Source organism: Colius striatus, chromosome 14 (genome assembly GCF_028858725.1).
Source record: "Colius striatus isolate bColStr4 chromosome 14, bColStr4.1.hap1, whole genome shotgun sequence".
Taxonomy (NCBI): domain Eukaryota; kingdom Metazoa; phylum Chordata; class Aves; order Coliiformes; family Coliidae; genus Colius; species Colius striatus.
This window is the reverse complement of record NC_084772.1, coordinates 22438818-22458949: the sequence shown is the minus strand read 5'-3', so window position 1 is coordinate 22458949 and position 20132 is coordinate 22438818. Positions and strand designations below refer to the sequence as shown.

General features: G+C 55.2%; 1 protein-coding gene across 7 annotated transcripts in view; it reads right to left on the bottom strand.

Moving 5' to 3' along the window:
• Window positions 1-20132, bottom strand: part of ZFHX3 (zinc finger homeobox 3) — a 170244-nt gene that overhangs the window by 139246 nt on the left and 10866 nt on the right. For 2 of the 7 annotated variants that reach the window (XM_062007147.1, XM_062007152.1), the window contains exon 1: window positions 15415-15683. The exons of 3 other annotated variants lie outside the window; for them this stretch is intronic. The gene's annotated coding sequence lies outside the window, so the exon portion shown is untranslated. Of the gene's footprint in view, window positions 1-14838; window positions 14872-15414; window positions 15684-20132 lie in introns of those variants that run through there. 2 more of the 7 variants (XM_062007153.1, XM_062007151.1) reach the window with 2 other exon arrangements.

The following is a 20132-nucleotide window of genomic DNA, read 5'->3' as shown; positions in this document are numbered from 1 at the left end:
TTGGAAGAGAGAATCACCCCTTCCACTGAGTACCCTGACCTGAACACTTGCTGGCACTTTAGATGAGCACTGCTCTTGGCCAGGACAGCAAGTCCCCATCTCAAGCCTCCCCTGAGCTACTTGTACATGGGCTCCTGAAGCCTGTGGAGACCCAGCCCAGCCCTCAGGGAGGGCTGCACACTGTAGTGCTGCTCCTCCACAGGACATGCATGGGAAGGGGTGGGAGGCTGCAGCAAGCTGGGCTGAGAGGCCATGGCCCTGCCCTCCAGTGTGAAACAAAGACTGAAAAGCAAAAAAAACCACACCGAACAACAAACCAGTTCTGACTCAGTAACTGTGAAAAAGCCTTGGCTGGAGGGCAGAAAGGAGAAGTGGGACAAGCATACACACTGGGGATAGTACAAGGCACTCCGAGAACTTCCTGGGCTCCAACGCCAGCTGGGAGCCACAGCCCTGGCACTGTCAGATGGTGCCTGGGCTCCTGCTGCATCCCCCACCTCCCATCTGCCCCAAAGCATGGCTAGTGACATATTCAGCCTGCAGCTCATGTAGCTCTGGCAAAAGCAAACACCTCCAGAGACCACAGAAACGACGGAATGGAAGATCAAAATGAGCAGAATCCTCAAGCCCAAGCGAGGGCACAAAGCGGCCATTCCTGGGAGGGGGAAAGGTCTGTCTTCCCCTCTGCAACGCAAAAATCAACCTCCCAGATGATGTCAAAGGCCAGCAGTTCCCACTCCATCCTTGTCGTGTCCAGGTCACCAGACAAGCCCTCAGAGCCTCTCGTCTGGTGAGAATCATTCATCTGATTGCATATAACACGCTCCAATTTGACATTAGAAAGCAAACACTCTGCATTTCCAAGGTGTAAAAAGTTGGTTTGGTCTCCTCCTCCATGCTGCAGCAGCCTCCAGAGTCAGGCAGCAACACACTCACTCAGACACACAAAGCATCCAGCTCCGGCAACCACCTTGACCAGCTCCGGCAGACACACAACAGCCGGCTTTCCTCCCGGACCCACCAGGGGCTTTGGCCAGTTTCTGCAACCAGGTCTGAGCTGCTCCCACAGCACTCTGTGCCCCAGCACCACCCTGGCACAGGCAGTGGGATGTGGGCATGGAGAAGTGGGTGGGCAGGTCAGACAACCCAAATGGGGAGAATAAAGACCTTTTGCTAAAGCTCGAGGAAGCAAAGAGAAAAACGCTAATTAACTCAGCAGCAAGTTGTTAGTATTTGCATATAAATGCAGCCACAAATCATTACAAACAAGTCGGGACAAGCCAGGCCCATTAGCATACAGAGATCCAGCCTCGGTGGGTCAGCCAGGCAGGCTGCCAGGGCTCCTGGGGAGGGCAGGGGAGAGGGGCCTTATCTCTGCCAGCACTCCTGCCACCAGCAGCCACAGAAGCCACAGGGATAGGGCTTCTTCCTGTGCTGGAAAACAAAGGAGTGGGATAAATCCTTCAGTCCCACTCAAGAGCAAAGTAAGAGCTGGCAAGAGAAAACCCAGAGCGGTGACTCCTCACCAGAGGAGCTGGCTCCTCCTTCCGAGCACAGAGCAGGCACCACAATCCCACCGAGAGCCAGGGAGCCACAGCAGTCACCTGGGACCCCCCACCTCTGCCCTCCAGCCGCAGATCTCAGGGCATCCACCACCCACAGACGGGCCAGGGGCGAAGCACCAGGCTCACGTCTGCTGCAACTCCCTGGATGAGGGAGGCGAGTGTTTCAGAGACTCTGGAGGTTCAGAGGTTTGACTGTACAGCCACAGGCTCTCTGCCTCCAAGCTCTCCCCCAGGGAGGACACAGGCACCTTAGAAATAACAGGTCACACACCCCATGTGCCAGAAGAATAAGCCCAATAGCCAGAAACAGTGAAAACCACCTGGATGGAACAGAATCCAGGGCTGCTGCTGCAGTTCAACAAGCTCATCCTTCCAAAAGCCAGAACTAGAGCAATTTGCTTTAGCACACTGTATTTCATCTGAGCTCACCCTCTTGCTGCTGGGACTCTTGGCACTTTCTGTGGCGTCAGCAGAGGCTGCAGGTGTGCTCAGCAGCACAGCCCAGCCAGCTCCCACTCTCCCCAGCATGCACGGCAAGGACCGGGATGGAGCTGGATCTCTGCATTTGCACACTTTGCATTTGCCTAATGAGTCGCTTATCACCACAGAGAAGAGGGCTCCACATTATACAAAATCTTCAGGTTTTCCTCTCACAAAAAGCCAAAATCTGCAACTCCCTTGTTCTGAGGTTCTGCTGCTTTCCCCTCCCTCCCCAAGTGCCATCTCAGGATTTAAGAGAGAACTTGAGCAATTACCAGTTTACATCAAGGCTTAAAAAAATAAAAACCCAATTTCTGACTTTAAACAGGAAACTCTCCCTGGCAGGATCCCAAGAACCCTTCCACGGTGACTGTTATTAAATGCAAGTTTCTCGTCACTGCAACTCTGAGCACAGACTGTCAGCTGTGTCAGAAAGCAAACAGCACGGCCTGGGCTCTGCAGCGTCCTGGGGCTGCCTGCTTCCCTCCCAGGACATATGGGAAGCCCCTCTGCAAAAGGGAGCCCTCATTAAACTAGACCCAGGCAGGCATTTTCAAAACAGTGTTGAGAAAGACATTATCTCCTCATCTGCTCTCAGTGAGCATGCCTGGTTTCTTAGAGAGGCCGCAGCATGACACATCTAAACAGGAGCCAAGTTTGAGCGATCAAGCAAGACAGAAAGGATGAGCTTCCTCACCACAACAGATAACACACAACCAAACTGTTCTGAAAGAGTATTACAGTGGAAATACTCCAGACTGGACTTTTCTCCTTAAATGCAAAGGGTGAAAACGGACATTACCAAAGAAATCACAACGGTGTCGCAGCAATTCCCATTCAATGTCCCGCATCATCTGATTTAGAAAATATCCTTCTGTTCAAGCCCTTGAGTGTGTGCTTGCAGGACTAATCTTTCTCATTTCTCCTGACTTGGAAGTCGGTTGTTATCTCACATTTTCACTCTGGGGTAGGAAGCTTTCCTTCACTAACAGCTCTGCACAAACAAACCCGTAAGCAACCATCAGTCTGTAGGAACAATCAGACTCTGAGGGCTTTGTACAGGAATTGCTCTTTGATGAGCAGGGAAACAGGTGCCTGTACACAGATGTCCCTAACTGTTGGAGGACAAGGCCAAAGTGATGGGAAACAAGCCAAAGGTGGTACCAGTGCAGCCAAACCACTCTGGCAATGGCTGGAGGTGAAGGAGCGCGACAGTCCCCTGGGCAACGCCTCTGCAAACCTCCCTAGGAGCTCTCTCCTGGGTTGGCCTTATCACACAAACTCAGCTTTGAGTCAACAAAAAAGAAACCCCAGCAGCAGAGAGGAGCAGTGGGCCCGGCAGCCTCAGCGCCCTGCTCACACCCCCGTGGGCAACAGTCGCGGCACTGGCCTCGAGCAGAGTCTGCGCTCAGGCAGGTACCGACTGACCACAACTCGCTGCCCAACACGAGCAGAACACTGCACAAACCCAGCTGACACCCAGAAGCAAAATCCAAGCCCAGTACAACCTGCCATCAGGAAAAAGGACATGGCTTGTGCTCAGCCAGCCCTCCCCTCCTTCACCAGCAGCCTATGCAGCTCTCTGCCCTCCCCACCACCACCAGTGACATTCCAGACCTCTACAGCATTAGCAAAGACATGAAAGAGATGGCTTCCAAATATTATTACACAATTGCTTAAATAAAAGCAAAATCAGTTTTAAAACCTGCAGCAAATATTTGTTTTAGAACTGTAAAGAACACTGAACAGAGGACAGGAGATACCCAGGGTACCTATGAAGCTCTCCGAGGAGACAGCTCCCTCAGAATAACATTGACCAGTGCTGCTGCAGAGGACCAAGGAGAAGCAGAGATATTTATTTATTGATTTAGGCAGGTGTAAACACAAACAGAAGTGATCCAAGCTCCACAGTTGCTCCTGCAGTGTGTGAGGCATGGTGGCAGAACTCACCCAGCTGCTTGCACCAGCACCTCATGGGCAGAGCTTGGCAATTCCCACCTTCAGCTCCAAGCAAGAGTTCCCAGTGCCCAGAGCACTGTGGGGACCAGCTCCTTCTTCCAGAGCAGGAGAAGGGAGTCCTGGAGGGCGACACAGGGATCTGATAGGTTTAACCATACTGTGTGTGCAAAAGGAGGAGGAGAAGAGGCTAATTCAGAAAAAACATGCATCAGTAAAAGCAGAGCTTTCCTCTATAGCAGCCCTGCACCCAGCACACACTTGGGCCCTAACTCTGCACAGGCTTTCGGTCAGCACGGCAGCAAACCCAGCAGGCCTGCGTCACTCCTGCCTCGCGCTGCCCCTGTCCGCTCCGGCACAGCAGCTTCTGCAGCAACGTACCAGATCACACGGTCATTTCAAATTCAAGGGACGCTGGCAAAAACACAACAAAAAGGATTTTGAGGAAGTGCTTTTTTTTTTCCCCCTCTCTCCTTTGGCAGAGTTTTTCTAACCCAGGTCCCTGCCATGAACTACTTTCCCATGCCACTGCACCAACGCTCTGTGCCAGCAAAGAGAAAAAGCATCCAAGGCAAGACTGCCCTTAGCAGCTGTGTCCTTCCTGCTCCTGCCTCTGCAAGGCTCTTCCTGCTCTCACCCCGCACAGCAACACTGGCAGCGCGGGAACCGCTCCAGCAGCGACTTGCCCAGAACCCGTGTGCACAGCAGAAATTCCCCCAGCGGTGTGTGAACGCAGTAGGATTTGCTCATCCCAGTGTAAACCTGCTTGTGGACATCCTTGTTTTGGTTCGCAATCAACTAGCTTTGGTACAGCTTGTAACTGTTTCCAATTCAATTAAGACAAACTAAAATAAACCACTCTTGAACTGAAAAAAACAACCACAGGGCATTCCAGTGTGTAAGCAAATCCTTTGAAAAATCATAATAAATCAATGCAAACTTTTCTAAGTAGGAAGGGTTGCTGGTAAGCAGAGGGTATTTGTCATGAAAATCTTGGAAACAGTCAGAATTAGAAACCAAGCACAGCTTTTTACAAGACAGTTTTCAGAGCTGAATTGCATTGTTTACTTAAGACAGTTAAAAGGATATCACCAGCGTGAAATGAAGTCAACTTCAAAGTCACAGAGTTTCAAGTCCTAAACATGCCACAGCAATCTCATTTTAGGAAAACACATGCTCTATTTTTGTTAAGTGTTTCTCTTCCTCTGCTGTGCAAGAGGCTCATACAAGGAAGAAGGAACCTTAAAAAAAACAGCCAAACAAAAATCTCCTTCTCCACTCAACACACAATGAAAACATTAAAGAACAAACCCTCCATCCTTCTGCTGCGGTACCCAAAGCAGCTGCTGCTACCCAAAGAAGTCTTACTTTATCATCATTCTCCTTTTGCAAGTGATCTATACCCTCAGACTCCCACTCCACTCCCATTTTCAGTTGTCAGGAAGGCAGGAGTAGTCCCTCAATGCAGTTTACAAACATCACCTCTGCAGCTCCCAGCTGCCTGGGGATGCTGACGCTGTACCAGTCTCATCCCCTAACAGCACCCAGGTGCAGGGCAGGAGGAAGGCCCCCACACCTCCCCTCACAGGGCTGGCTCCAGACCCCTTCCCCTCCTCTCTCTTGAGATGGGCCCAGCTCAGAGCACCGGTGCTGTCTGCAGCGGCTGAGCTGTTGGACACACAGGTAACAGCAATCACGGGAGTGGGAGTCTGAACGAAGGGAAGTTGAAATGGAAGCTGAGAGAGCACACATTTCTGCTCCATATCCTGCACAGCCTCCAACGAGACACAAACAGATTGGAATGTCCCAAATATTTTCAGTGGGGAAAATCATGACAAAAACACCATCTTTTACCTCTTGGCATACAGTGATTAAATGGAAGACTCGAGCTTCTATTTCCCACGTCTTTTTTTGAACTGTAAAAAGCAGAAGACCCACCAGGTACCAAAAGCAGTAAAAAAGCCGACGCTCTGCCTGACATCCCTCCACCTGTGTTCTCCTGCCCCCAGCACTGGAGAACTGCAGCGGGGCACCTGAACACCACTGACCACGGAGCCTACCCGCAGCAGCCCCCTCCCCGCTCCCGCTGCCCTCCCGAGCTCCACGTGAAGAAGGCACAGCACACATTCAGCAGCCGACAAGAACTTTGCTCCCAAACATCCTATTGTCCAGTTCATTTTTATTCAGGTGGCACCTAAATCTCTGAAGGTCTAAATCCTCTGCAAAGCTCTGTGAGGCACACAGATCCTCCTGCAAGGGCCAAGGCGAGGGGCAAAGAGGGAGTTGGCTTGCTTGTGCTCTTTGCTTTCTGTAATGAACTGCCCCTGGGTATTTCTGGATTGGCCCCAGCAACTCAGCAGACTGTGCCCCTGCACTGTCCCTGCCTCGGCAAGCACCAGGGGCTTGGCCATGCTTTTGACAGGATGGAGCTCAGCAGACAGCTATATCGGGATGAGGACCAGTGACACTACATAACCCATGATCTCCTAAGGAGGAGCCAGTGCTTCTTACAGAATCTCATCGAAAGCATCTCACTAACCCTCGCTACTTCACAGTCTTTATACTCAGAAGCAAAAAGAAAGACGTCTGAAGGAAGTAAAACCAGAGTCCCGACACCCAGATCTCACCTGAAGTAACCACACGGTTTCACAGCCCAGTGGCCAATCGACCAAACAGCAGGAAATCTCAACTCCAGAGAGCATCCTTAACTTCAGAGACAAAGCTATACTCCTCAGGTATCGATAGAGGAATGGTTGGTTGGACACCTCCAATCATGTTGCCAATAGCAGGAGGACCTTGCAGGGAGCTTCTGGCAACCAAGTCAACAACCGTGGGAACAGCTGGCAGGTTTCAAGTGAAGAGAAGCCAGCTGTGGTACCCTTGCTGTGAGGATGACCCCACAGAGCAGAGCCCTGCACAGAGCAGAGCTCAACCCTCCTCCTCCAGGTGCTCTCAGCAATTCCCTGGGCACTTCCAGAGCCTGGCTCAGTTGCTCAAACATCTGCAGTCCCAGGTGAAACCATGCAAGCCTGCCACGAAGGGAGCTTTTCATGCAGGGATGCACTGGCACCAGACCCACCACCTGGGGAATCCCCAGGATCTATGCAAACATCTAGGACTTCCACGCCACTCAAAGAAATAAAGAGGAAACGGTGGAGAGGCTGGTTAAAATAAGGCAACCAAGGAAAAGATCTGTGGCAGCTCCCTTAGAGAGATGCTGCCCCTGGCCATGTAACTGGTTTCTGAAACAGCAGAGGGGCAGGAGGTGTGGACTGCCCTCCCCGGGGCCTGGGCATCACACACCAGCACACAGCACGTGTCCCACTCCACAGCCCCAGGCTGGCAGCAGTGCCTGGAGCACCACCTCCTCCCTCCCCTCTGCGAGCCCTGCAGTACTGCTACAGCACTCATCCCGATGGTTGTCCTCCAGCATCAGCCTGTGCTCAGCTCCAGCAGCACACGCTCCTCTTCCACCTCCCTTACGCCTTGGTTGGTAACACAGCACGGCTGCTGGCACACTGCTCCACACCATCCCTTCCTCCAGCTGCACTGCAGAACCAACACGATGCCTACAGGAGCTCATCCAGAGCAACAGGAGGGACTTCAAAACATACACTTGCCTACACCTTCATTTATGGCTCTGCTTAGACTTGGACTACAAGCCCTGGCTGACACAACCAGGCCTCCTCCACACCAGTGCTCTGTGTGCTTCAGAACGCAGCAAAAACTGGAAGGATGAAAAGATGTTACAAAACAAAGACCAATCATCCCCGTTTCTTCAGTACCTGAGCACTGGTCCAGCATGGCCCACTGACCAAGAGAAGCCAAGCTGCTCTGGGAGACCCCTCTGCCCCCCAGCATGGCTGGTACTCCCTTCCCCATCCGACAGGGCTGGCACTCATCACACACATTACTGCAGTGACAAAAATGGGCTCAGACAAGGAGAGTCACCTCCTCCCCCACCCTAATAAAACCCATCTGAAGAAGGACAAGCAATGATCCTGCAGAGCAAGGCCTGGGACTGACACAAGCAGTACCTGCAGCGAGGAAGCAGAGGCCCAGGACGTGACAGGTACCTCACAGTGCTCAGCCAGGTTCAGATCTGCCACGTTACTACAGTGTATTGCCCCAGCTGCCTCTCTCCTCTCCAAGGTGCCAGAACAGAATCCCCCAGCACATGCCAAGCACTGCAAAAACAAAGGCGGCCAACAGCACGAACTACTTCATGTACAATGTGTACAGTGGAGAGGACATGCTCCTCTAAGGACTGCAGTGCAATCATGGCGAGAGCCCTGCAGCCCCGAGTAGGAAGGTCTGTGTACCAGCAAGCAGTGGGAACAAAGCGTAACAGCTTGAGAGTTACCTGGAAAGGAGCAGGGAAAAAACTGAGAAAGTAACAAAGAACGAGATTTAAAGATCTAACAAAGCCCTGGGAATTTAAGACACGTTACAATTTTTAATAATTAACCCCCACTTACAGTCTCTGCATGTGACCTATGTATTACCCCATTTCATACTCCAGCTGAGGCAAACATTTGGTGGCTTGCCCAAAGTCAACGTCAGAGCTAAAACAGATCTTTTGACTTCCAAACAAGCTCACAGTGTTAAGCTGCTTTTAACTGTCTCTATGGAAGATGAAAAACAGCAAGAAGAAAGGAATTGGGGAAGGAAGCATGTAAGACTAAAAGGGATAAAATTAACAGGAGAAAATTAAAGAGGAGAAACGGAGGCTTTGCCATCTGAAAGGGCTTTCAAGCAGCAAATGCACCGGTGCTGCAGATCCGACTCCCAGAGGAAACGCCGGAGCTCCCCGTCCCCACGGCCAGAGGCGGAAGCGCTGCCCGCGGCACCCGGGCACACGGCAGGACTGGCCAGGCACAGCCCGCAGCGGCCCGGCCCGGGGCTGCGCGGACACCCGGCCCTCGCGGCCGAGCTGCCCGGGTCGCGCCGGCCCCGCGGCCAAGGCCTGCCAGGCACCGACAAAGCAGGAGGCTGGTGTGAAACTCTCAGCCCCGCCGCCCGCTCCTCGCCCTCCCTCCCGCTCTCCTTCCTGTGCGAAGCCTGACATCTACAGTTCTGTCTCTCCGGCGCAGGCAGGGGCTGCCGACGAGCCGCGCGGCAGGACGCGGGGGCCGGCGCCTCCGCTGCTCGCCAGCCCCGAGCTCCGCGGGCACGGAGCGGCCGCGGGGAGGCCCGGGGAGCCCCAGCCCGCGGCACACGCTGCCGGGCAGGGCGGCCGCGGAGGGCCGGGGCCTCCCGGCACCCGCCGCGGGACCCCGCTGCACCCCCGCGCTCCGGGCGCTGCCTTTGCTGCGCTGCTCTGCCGGCTGAGCTGTGCTGCACCTTCTGCAACGCCAAGAGGTACAGACAGAACACACGAGCTGGGGTGCACAGCCTGAATCCAGAACATCTTCACACCACGGGAGCAGCCCTGGTTAGCGGGTTCTGCAACACCCAAATGCATACCTAAGACACCACGGTAGCTCTGTGCTTCGTGCGCTCCCCCCGCTCGCTCTTCTGAACCGACCTCCAGGCCTGTCAGCACCTTTTCCCACAACACACTATCTCACCAAAAATACCTTGGTGAAGAATCCTGAGACTCTGCATGATCCCAAACAAGGTGCACCTGACCAAGCCTCAGCCCAAACAAGGTGCACCTGACTGCAACTCAGCTGGCTGTGCCTCCGCACCCGGCTGTGCCTCCACACCCGCCGCGCCTGCCCCTTCTTCACTGAACTCTGTCATAACACGAAAGAAAGACCAAAACCATCTGTCAGCAGACGTCACAGACATTCAGGAAATCCAGCGAGCCAACGTAGCAGGATCAAGCACATCATGGCAACGTTACTATCAACACTTAGGTACGTGCTCTGAATTCTGCGGCGAGCATCGGTCTGTTTGCATAAGATGGTGTCGGTGTGGCAAATGGAGGGTTAAAACTCCTGCTACCAAACCAAACCCACCAGCCATGATGGACGAAGGCAACCACCAGCCAGAGAATGGCCCTGCCAAGTGAGGCAAAGGCAAGGCAGGAGCAGGGTGCTACGCTGCTGGGGACCTGAGGCAGGAGCAGCTCCCAGAGCACTTCTGCTCCCACCCTCCCCACAGGCACGAGTCTCTGAAAATAAACTTTTACTAAGAGCTAACGTCCTGCAGGCCCTGCTTTGCCAGATACTGGGGCAGAGGGAGGACAGGAGAAACCCTTTACCAGAGCTGCCACACGCATCAGCTGCTCCAGCACCAGCGACGAGTGACGGAACCTGTATGGCTCAGCCCTCAACAGACTTAAGGCCCGAAAGCTCTGTCAGCGCGGGGCCAGCACCTGGCTGCTCCCCAGCAACGCGCGGCACGGCTCAAAACACTGGCAAGTGTTTGTTTTCAGGAGGAAAGAAAAAAAACAGAGAAAAAAGTGCTGCTCTGCTTTGCCTTTTATTAGCAAGAGGCATGTTTGGCACTTGTGACATAATGAAATTACAATCAACAGCTAAGTGTCTTTCTCCCAGTAGCAAACTCAAGGGCAAAGTGGGGTGGCTGCAGCCCGCCTGTGACAGGGCGCCTTGGCCCCAGCCCATCCCATCACCTTCCACAGCACCGATGGACCCTGCCAGGCCCGCTCGGCCCGCCAGCTGCGGCCGCAGCTCACCCTCCCCGACACCCTCGCTGAAAAACCGTTTCAGATGGGAATGAACTTTAAACCTTATTTACAGTCTGCCTCTGGAAACACACACAGCACACACCTGGCGCAGAATACCACCGCTCTCGGGCCAGCGTTGCTGTGGAGATGACACCCACCTCCCGCACCGACAGATGGACGCGTCTGTCCGGCCGAGCCGTCGCCGCCGAGCCCCGGCCCCGCAGCGGCCCCCAGCATCTGCACGGACACGAGCGGGCCGGCACGGCTCGCTCCCCGCAGCAGCCGCGGCGCTCAACACGCTGGGGCTTCCAGGCCTGGTGGGATCCCGGCGGCGGGGGCCGCTGCCTCCCCGGCAGCCAGCAGCAAGGGAAGCTCGGCTCGCCTCACCCACCCTCTTGTGACTTTTGGTTTGGTTTTGGTGGTTTTGGTTTTTTTAACTAAATGGAATTTATCTATTTCTGCAATCTCTGCCTGTACACAAACCCAACCTCGGGAGCAAACAAAAATGCATGAATCGCAGATCAGAGACAAAGCAGGAGGCGGGATGGGCGGCCCTGCTCCCTCCTGCCCTCACCTCACCCCACGGCGCAAGGCAGTTATATTTAGGTACCGCCACGGTCTGCGGTGCCGCGGCCCCCCTCGGGCACGGCGCAGAATGCAGATTTTCCAGACAACAGACCACAACAGCTCCGTCAAAACCATTAGAGGCTGCGGCGCCCAGGCCTGTGCACAGATGTTTTGATTCCCACTCTCCTGCCACGACAGCCCTCAACAGCCCCGCCACTGCCGCGCTGGACGCCTGGCCCAAATTTCAGCTGGTGAGCGAGGGAGGAGGGAAAGGCAGCCCTGCTCCCCTCTGCGAGAGCTCTCCTCTCCAGGCTCCCCTTCCTGCCTCCCTCGGGGACAGCGGGGCAGCCTCCCCCGGGGCTCTCAGAGGGCTGCAGGGGAACACCCCACCATCAGAAAACAGAGGCAGTGCGGAGGGGGCATCGCTGTGGGCACTCGGCTCTGGGCCTCAGGCCTGTGCGCGGGTGCGAGGGTGCAGGATGGGCACAGCCACAGAAGCGGCCTGGGGGTCTCGCACGTGCCCAGGCCCCGGGGAGCAGGCGGGCCCTGGCTTTGGTTCGTGACCCACCTCTCCTGCCCGCCGGCACACGGCCCCCAGAGCCACACAAAGGCCAAACCTGGGACGGACTCTGGCAGAGGGAAGCAAAGAGCGGCGAAACGCTCGTCCTGTTCCCAGCCCGTCCCTCCTGAACCACACCAACCCCTCCGGCACAGCGGCAGGGCCGGCGTGCGCCAGCACCTCCGAGGAAGATGGTTGCTGAAAACTCTCCCACCACACACGAGCGAGCCTGAGGCCGGCGGGGAAAACGCTCACGCGAGGGGTCAAGCCCCAGCAGTGTGTTAACAAAGTTGATGTAAAAGCCCGCTAGTCGTTTTTCACGGCCTCTCCGTGCAATATTTTAAATAATATGCTGATGATTATAATGCTGTACAGCGGAAGGAAGCGTGCAGCGGGAGGCGAACGCAGCCAGCCATATGTCCATCGGGTGGGGATTTACTGATCCCCGCTGAAGCCATTCAATTGCTGGCCAGGCCCGAAGTGAATCTGCTCCTCTGTGCTGCTCCCAGCCTCCGGCACAACACCGACAGGAACCGGGGCGGGGGGTCAAACCAGAGAGATGAAAGAGGGACACGCGACTCTGCTTTTGTCAGAGCAGCCGCTGCTGGGCCCTCGTCTGACAGCAGCCACAGCAAGGCCAGGCAAAGGTGCTGGGCACGCGGGGCCAGAGCAGCACCTTGGCTCAGTCCTGCGGAACAAAAGGCAGCGGCGGCCGGAGGGAGGGAGGGTCTGGGGGCTCCTGCAGCTGAGGGCCAGGGCTGCTGCACGGGAGAGGGGCTGGAGCCAACTCTGCGCTGCCCACATCTCACAAAATGACCATGTTTAACAAGAAAAAAGATGGGTGAAAAACAACACCACCACCGCCAAACACAGCAAAGCCAAGCGCTGTGTCCAGACACGGAGTTTCTCTCCCCTCTAATATGCCTTTCTGTGCTTTTGTTTCTGGCCGAAGGCAGCCTGCGGAGCAGGACCCAGGTGGGAGGGCAGCTCCGAGGCCAGCGCCGGAGGAGAGCCCTAGGCCAGGACACAGAGCGTGAGCCTCGGCGAGCCCCGGGCCTGGCCACGGGGCCAGCGCTGCACGGCAGCAGGGAGCCCGGCGCAGCCCCGCTGCTGCCGGGGGTCAGGGGCCCGGGACGCCCCGCTGCGCGGCCGCCCCCCTCCCGGCACCCCCCCAGCCTCCGCCGCTGCCACAGCCGAAACGCCACGCTCCGTCTTGCGCTTAATGCCGGACCAGACAGCGCTCCCTAATGAGGGAGCATTACAATCAGCTTGTAATGCTGAATTTTTAATGCTGCCGAGGGCTCTGTTACATAATAAAGGGGGAGCCAGGAGCGGAGGGTGGCTGGCGGGGCGCCCACTCCCCGGCCCGCGCCCGGCACAGGTGGCGGCCCCGGCCCACCGCCGCCCTCGCGCCCCGACCCGCCGCTTACCGCCAGCGCCAAGGTACGGGCCGCGCTCGACACCCATCGGGGCTCCTGCCCTGCTGGAAGGGCCGCACAAACTTTCCTCAAGTGCGTGGAGGGGTGACGATGCCAAAACGCTTGCGCTCCTCTGCGCCAGAGCTCGGCCGGGAGACGATTGAAAAGCAAAGTTCACGAGCATGTTAACGGCATGCTCTCGTATGTTCCCGCACATACGGTCTGCGCCGCTCCTCTCGGTAATACCCTAAGACTGTAAATCTATAACCGCTGCAATGATTTAGTGATTAAAAACATGATAACATATTGTGTAACTGCAAACCACAGAATCCCTGCCAACTCTCCTCCAAGATACAGGAACAAAAATATAGAAAATGTGTAGCTCGCAGCAGTCTCCCTGAACTCAACGGAGAGATTTTAATAATAATAACGTGGAAAAAACCCCCAGACATCAGAAAAAGGCTGGATACAATGCAAGGCTGTGAAAAAAAATTAAAGGGCAGAATTTTAAATACAATTCTCGCTCTAACAAATTACAATCTAAACATGCCTCTCTTTTTTCTCTTTTTAAGTTTGTCGTAACTGGAATAACTGGTCTTGTGTGATGTCTTGCATATTCAAAGTGCTTTGTAATAGGATACGGAGACCAAACCTTATTTGCCTAAACTCAATGGGGTTTATTTTTTTCCCCTCTCCCCCCCCCCTATTTCTTTCCCTTTTATTTTCCCTCCTCCCCCCCTCCTTCTCCCCTAACAGGGGGGCCTGGGGGGGGTGGGGGGGAAGAGCAAGAGAGGGCTTTAAGCTGTACAGAAAATACCTGAAAAGAGAGGCTGCAATTTTTAACGCGGTGAGCGAAGCAAAATATCATATGTATATATTTTCAAGGCAGCTACGGGAGCTTTGGCCTCCAAGCAGCCAACTTGACCCCATTCTCTCTATTCCCTTATTTCCCCCGTTGCAGGATTCCTGCACCTTCCGTCGGGTTCGAACTCAATGTGACCCTAAGAAGGGAGTCACCAGCCTCCAGAAAATTGCTCCATATTAAACAGGAGCAAGAAGAAGAGAAAGACAGACAGACAGCCGACCGAGGTAAGGACGTGTATACGCTCCTTATCCACACAAAGTACAGGACATACCCGAGAGCAGCTTCAAGCAGAGCTTGAAAGACAAACAGACCTTTCTGGGAACCAAAAAAAACATAAAAAAAATAAAGCAGAGTGGGGGGAGGGAGTTTAACAACGGGAAAAAAAACCCCAACACCCACAAAAAAACCCCAAACAAAACCGCAACCCAGATGATAAATAATTCACAGCGAGAAACCCGCGTGTGCGTGCCTCACAGCCACGCGAACGTACACAGACAGCCGGGCGGCCGCGTCCCCCGCGTACCCGGGCTGTGCTCGGGAGGGCTCGCTCCGGCGGAGCGCGGATCGCCTCCTCCCGGGGCCCGCAGCGCGCTTTATTCACAGGAATCAATAGGAAAGAGCATTTGCAAATATTTAGATAAGCGCTGTACGATTCAGCATTAAGTAATTAAAAACTGAAACTGAGAAGGGGGGGATCGGCCTACAGTGGCGTTTCTGCCTTCACCTCCCCCATCCCCCCAGCCGCATTCTTCCCCAAACCGAGCCTGCCCGCGGAAAACAAAAATCATAATTACTCTCGCTCGCAAGGCCGCCGCGGGCACCTCCCGGCGCGGGGCCGGGGCCGGGGCAGTTTTAGGCACTTCTTCGCCCCTTTGTTTTCCGGCGCGTCCCCGGCGCGGAGCGCCCGCGGGGCACCGGGGGGGGGGCCGCCCGAGCGCCGAGCGGGGTCCCGGGAGGCGCCGGCTCCGCGCAGCCCACGCGCGTCCCCGCGGGGCCGGGCCGGGCCCCCGCCGCCCCGATCGATGCCCGCGCCCCGCCGCCGGCCCCGCCGCGCACAAAGCCGGGCAGCGGCCGCCCCGCTCCGCGCCCCGCGGCCATGGCCGGCGGGCGGGGCGGGGGGGGGGGGGGAGGTGGTGGGGGGTTGCTCCGCGGGCGCGCAGCGGCCCCCGCGGCGCCGGCACCTGCGCGTCCCCGGCGGCGGCGGCGGCGGGGCTCCGGGACGGCGAGCGGCACAAAGTTTGCTGGGGGATCCGGGGCGGTGGGTGGGAGCGGGCGGGAGGGGGGGCCGGACCAGCCCCATGCAAAGCAGCCCGGGCGCCCCGAGCAGGAGGAGCCCGAGCGGGGGACAGGGCAGAAAAGTTGCCACTTACGCGGTCGCTGCTCCGGCGGCGGCGGCGCTTTTAATCCCGGGCGGCGGCGCGGGGGCTACAGATTCCATGCAGGCTGCGGCGGCTGCGGCGGCAGGAGCGCGCTCCGCGGAGGGGCCCGGGGCAGCAGCAGCGGGAGCCAGGGGCAGCAGCCGGAGCCGAGCGGGAGCCGCCGCCGCCGCCGCCGCTGCCCAGCAGCAGCATCGTTGTCGGGGAGTTTGCAGCCCCCCGGAGAGAGGGGGCCGCGGGCGGCGGCAGCAGCAGCGGCGGCGGCGGTCGGGTCGGGGCGGAGCGGCGCGGCGCGGAGCGGGCGGCGGGGCTGGCGATCGCCGGAGCAGGAAGCGCCCGGACTCAGATCTGATGATTGGGAAGAAAAAAAACTCTTTGGATCTTTATTCTGCTAATTAGTTTCCTGCAAAAAATGGCTGATTAGTGCAGTGCGCATGTGCCTCATTACCCAGGCACGACGGGAAGGGCTAATTAGCCACCTTCTGGATCAATAAGATTCAGCCCAGGCGGCGGGGGAGGGAGCGAGCGAGCAGGAGCGGGCGGGGGGAGCGCGGCGGCGGCGCCGCACCGAAACTTGGGGCAAGCGGCCGGCCCCCAGCCCGCGGCGGGGGGGGCCCCGCTCCGCGCCCTGCCGCGCAGCGCCGTGCCGGGGAGGGGGCGCGCGGGCCGCCCGGCGCCTCCGCACCGCTCCGCACCCGCGGGGCGCTCCGCGGGGCCACCTGCCCCCGCGCCCCGGGCGGGGCCGCGCCGCCCCGCGCAGGGCAGGGCAGGGCGAGGACGACCCCCGCCGCAGCCGCCGCCGAAGTTTTCCCGGGAGGAGCCGCGAAAGTTGCGGCCGGCAGCGAGCGCAACTTTGTGCCCGCGCCCCCCGGCCCCGGCGGCGGCCCCAGCGCGGGGCGGGCCGCGGAGGGCGGCGGAGCGGCCGCGCAGCAGCAGCATCCCCGCGGCGCGGCCCGCGCTCCCGTTCAAACTTGGCGGCCGCCTTCCCGAGCGGGACAGCGGATCGATACCGCCGCGTCCAGCCGCGCTGGGAGCCGGGCTACAGGTTTCACCAGCCATCGCTGGCAACAGCTTTGTCATTTTCTAAAAATAAGAAGCTAAAAGTTATTGTAGAAGAAGGGGCTTTTTTTGTCCCCCGCACAATGTGCCTTTTGTGAGTTTAATGCCATTCGGGGGCTCTCTATGGCCCCGGACAATGGGGAACTCCAGGAGGCGGCTGTGCCTCTGCCTTTTTTCTTTCTTGCTTTCTCTTTTTTCCCCCCCACCCCCTCCTCCTTTCCCCCCCCCCCCCCTTTTTTTTTTTTCTTTTTTTAGGAAAGGATGCAACATTCCTCCAGTCCCAACAGAACCTCTGGTTTGATTAAATAAATATTTCTCTAGCCATACGGTAACATTTTTCACTTTCTCTTCGCGTCCATCTGCGATTATTCTTTACCATTTTTATTTCCAGCAGCTTTTCCCTTCCTATTCCAGTCCTGGCAAAAAAAAAAAAAAAAAAGTAGATGATCGCTGGGAACGTGGGATTTGAATTTTAGGAGGAGGAGGTGAACCAGTAAAGAACCTCCATCCAGGCTTCAGGAGTATGTTTTCTTCGTCTTTCTGTAACAGACTATTACTGGCAGAAATGCAGCTGAATGAAATAATCTCTCCTGAAAATCTAAAGAAGCTTTTCAAATTGCCTTTTTTTTTTCCTTTTCTTTTTCCTCTATTTTTTAATTTTTAATAGTAACCCAGATAATGAACTTCCTGGGTTGTTTCGTAGCGTTGCACAAGGAGCGCAGCTGCGGTCAGTTTTTCCATTTGGGAGAACCTTAATGTATATGTATTTTATACTGAAAGGTAATAAACTGCATGTTTGTTAGTATTTTTAATGAAATGTGTCAAGCTTTCCGTATTTCTTAACATGGGGGGTTATTCATTTGAAATTTTGACCAGTCCCTTGAAGTGGGATTGGGGGGGGGGGGGGGATGAAGGGACAGGACAGATGATGAGAAATTTGCAGAAGGGCTGTACCGGTCGATACGTGACTGGGAATGTCTTGCTTTTCGAAGACAGACACAGGTTTTAAGGACTGAGGTTTAATATGTGCCGTAGTTATTTGAATACTCTAACTGCAGCCCTGCTCTGTGCTGTTGTGATGTGCGGGCTGCGGACGCGTTCTTACGGGTTGTTGAACGAATAGACTCCAGTTTGCCTTGAAAAATGTGTCAGTCCCTGCTCAAAATATGTTTGTCTAGCTTTATGGAAGAATAATTGTTAACATTATTTGCCCTTCTATAAGAGGGGAAAAAAAAAAACCCAAACAAAACAAACCAAACAACTCTAACAAAAAAAAAAAGGAAAAAACCCGACCCAACAAGCCCTGGGGCAAGTAGAATTTCTCAGGGCTGCTGGGTGCACTGCCTGTAAAGGTGCATGTAATTTGTAACTGTTGTTCTTGCTGAATATGAACCAAACATGTTTTGATGATGAAGTTGAGGCAAGAATAAAGTAACCCTTGTCTTTTAGTCCTTGGTGTAGGTTAGGAGTGCATTATTTCAGCAGAGGCTGTATATCTAGGGGACCAGTCTGAGGATGGGTGCTTCCTCCATGCACTTTTTGCAGAGCAAAGAAAAAGTAAACCTGTAGGGAAGGTGGCATGCAAATCCAGTAACTCTGTTAGCGCTCCAGAAATAGGCACGGTTGTGGGAACGGGGGCAGTGGCAGGGTCTGGTAGCCATGTACGCTTTCTTTGCATTTGCATTGTGAATTCGAGATTTGTGTTGCTGTCCTCTAATTTCCCATGACAACATATGGATTCCATAAATGCAAACATGCTGAAGTGCATCTGTCTGGGTAGTTAACACAAACCAAACGTCCCCCTTTTTGGCGACTGCTGCTGCTCTGGCCGTGCTGCGCTGTGCCCTCCTGCGACAGCCTCGCTGCTCCTGCATTCTTGTCCTTTTCATGCTCCCGGGGTGATCCTGAGTGCCCCGACAGGGAGGAGGGCAGCAGGCATTGGGGTCAGGGTTGCCGAGACCGCAGCCGCGCCAAGGAGCTGGAGGGGTTAAGCGGAGAGAGAGGCGCGCGCCTGCGGCCCCTCACCCTGCTGGGAGCTGGGTCCAGCCCGGGCAGGCTGGGGTCAAGTCCTAGGACATCTTCCCTGTCCGCCTGGTAAGCACAGGTGACGAGGCTCGGAAGGGGAACAGCCAGATGGGGAACAGCGCTGACCCTCGTGTCCTGAACGCAGCCAGCCGCAGGCTGGGGATGGAGGGGTCCTCATCTTTACCAGGGTGCAAAAAGAGGTGGTGGGACGGGTGTGGGGGGTGTGTAAAGAAGGAAACGGGCAAGGGATGGCTGCAAGACCTGCCAGATAGACTGCTGTGTAAATACCAAAATAAACAGAAGGAATTTAGGAATAACTTGTGCAGTAATCATTAGGTACAACCACACATAGGTGCAGGCGTTTCTCCTCCAGAAAATGTCCTTCCCTCAAGATTTCTTTGTTCTAGGCAAAAAGACAATCCAGTTGCTAAAATATAAGGGACTACCCTAGCTTTAATTGCAAATCTCGGTACAGCCTCATCCATAAGGCTACAGATACCTCTGGCTTCTATACATCTATCTCTGCACGTGCATAGATAGGATTTTTGGTTGAAATAGCTTTTAACATGCTTAGTAGAAGGAAGCCCTCAGTATCAGATCTGCAGGGAAAATAAGGCTGATTTTTCCCATAGGAAACTTGTTGAAGACACAGTTGAATTATTAGATTAACCCTGTTTTTTGTCTCTCAGCATATCTGATCTATTTGTGCACAGAATGGTATAGTTTCATGTACATGTCATTTTGAACAGATGGAACTAATACCAGCGCTTTAAAGGAAAGTCATTATTTGTAAAAACGTACGCAGATTAAGGGGAGTGACTTTGAAGCAAAATGTTTTCCCGAGGCAGCGCATATGGCTTTCTGGACATAACTTTGGAAAAGATGGTGGTTATCTTTGAGATGTAAAATAGGGGTAAGCGGCTCTGGGTCCCACAAGGAGACTGGCTTCCCCCCTGGAAACATGGGTTGGCTGCTGAGCGGCCGAGGAGCAGCTCTGTCCCAAGGCAGGAGCGAGCCAGGGCTGGCTGGGCTGTGGGCAAAGCAGCGGAGGCCATGTGCCGGGAGCCACCGGGTGCTGCAGAGGCTCCGCTGCCTGCACGCTGCCTGCCTCCGCCCGGCCCCGCGCTGACACCTCCAGGTGCCCGGGGACGCCTGAACACAGGCAGAAGAAACTTCCAGGCTATCTTTTAAAATTAAGCTTTGAAAATTATTGGTAGGAGGGAAGGGAGTCTTGCTTGCAAAAAAAACACCTCCGTAATAACATCCACTTATGCAGCTTTGTGCTTCTTGGAAATATGTCTGAAGAATTAGAACAAAGCGTAGAAGGCCAGAGTCCTTGAAGGAGCTCCAAATGATAAAGTCTGCCATTCATTTCAAACACAGCGTGCATTGTGAAAACACAGGTCAATTTGAAGGCATTTGTCACATTTCCAGTTCCCTCTACTCCTTTGCAATGGAAATTTGCAACCAAATCCCTGTACTAGAGTTGGGATGTCTGGCTTTATCGGGTTTTACCACTACAGGCTCAAAGCACTGTCCAGGTAAGCTATCTTCTCATTTAGAAAGTTTGTTTGCGTGAAGTTGCATACAAGAATGGGGAAAGGCTGACGTGCCTGAGGCCGGAGCAG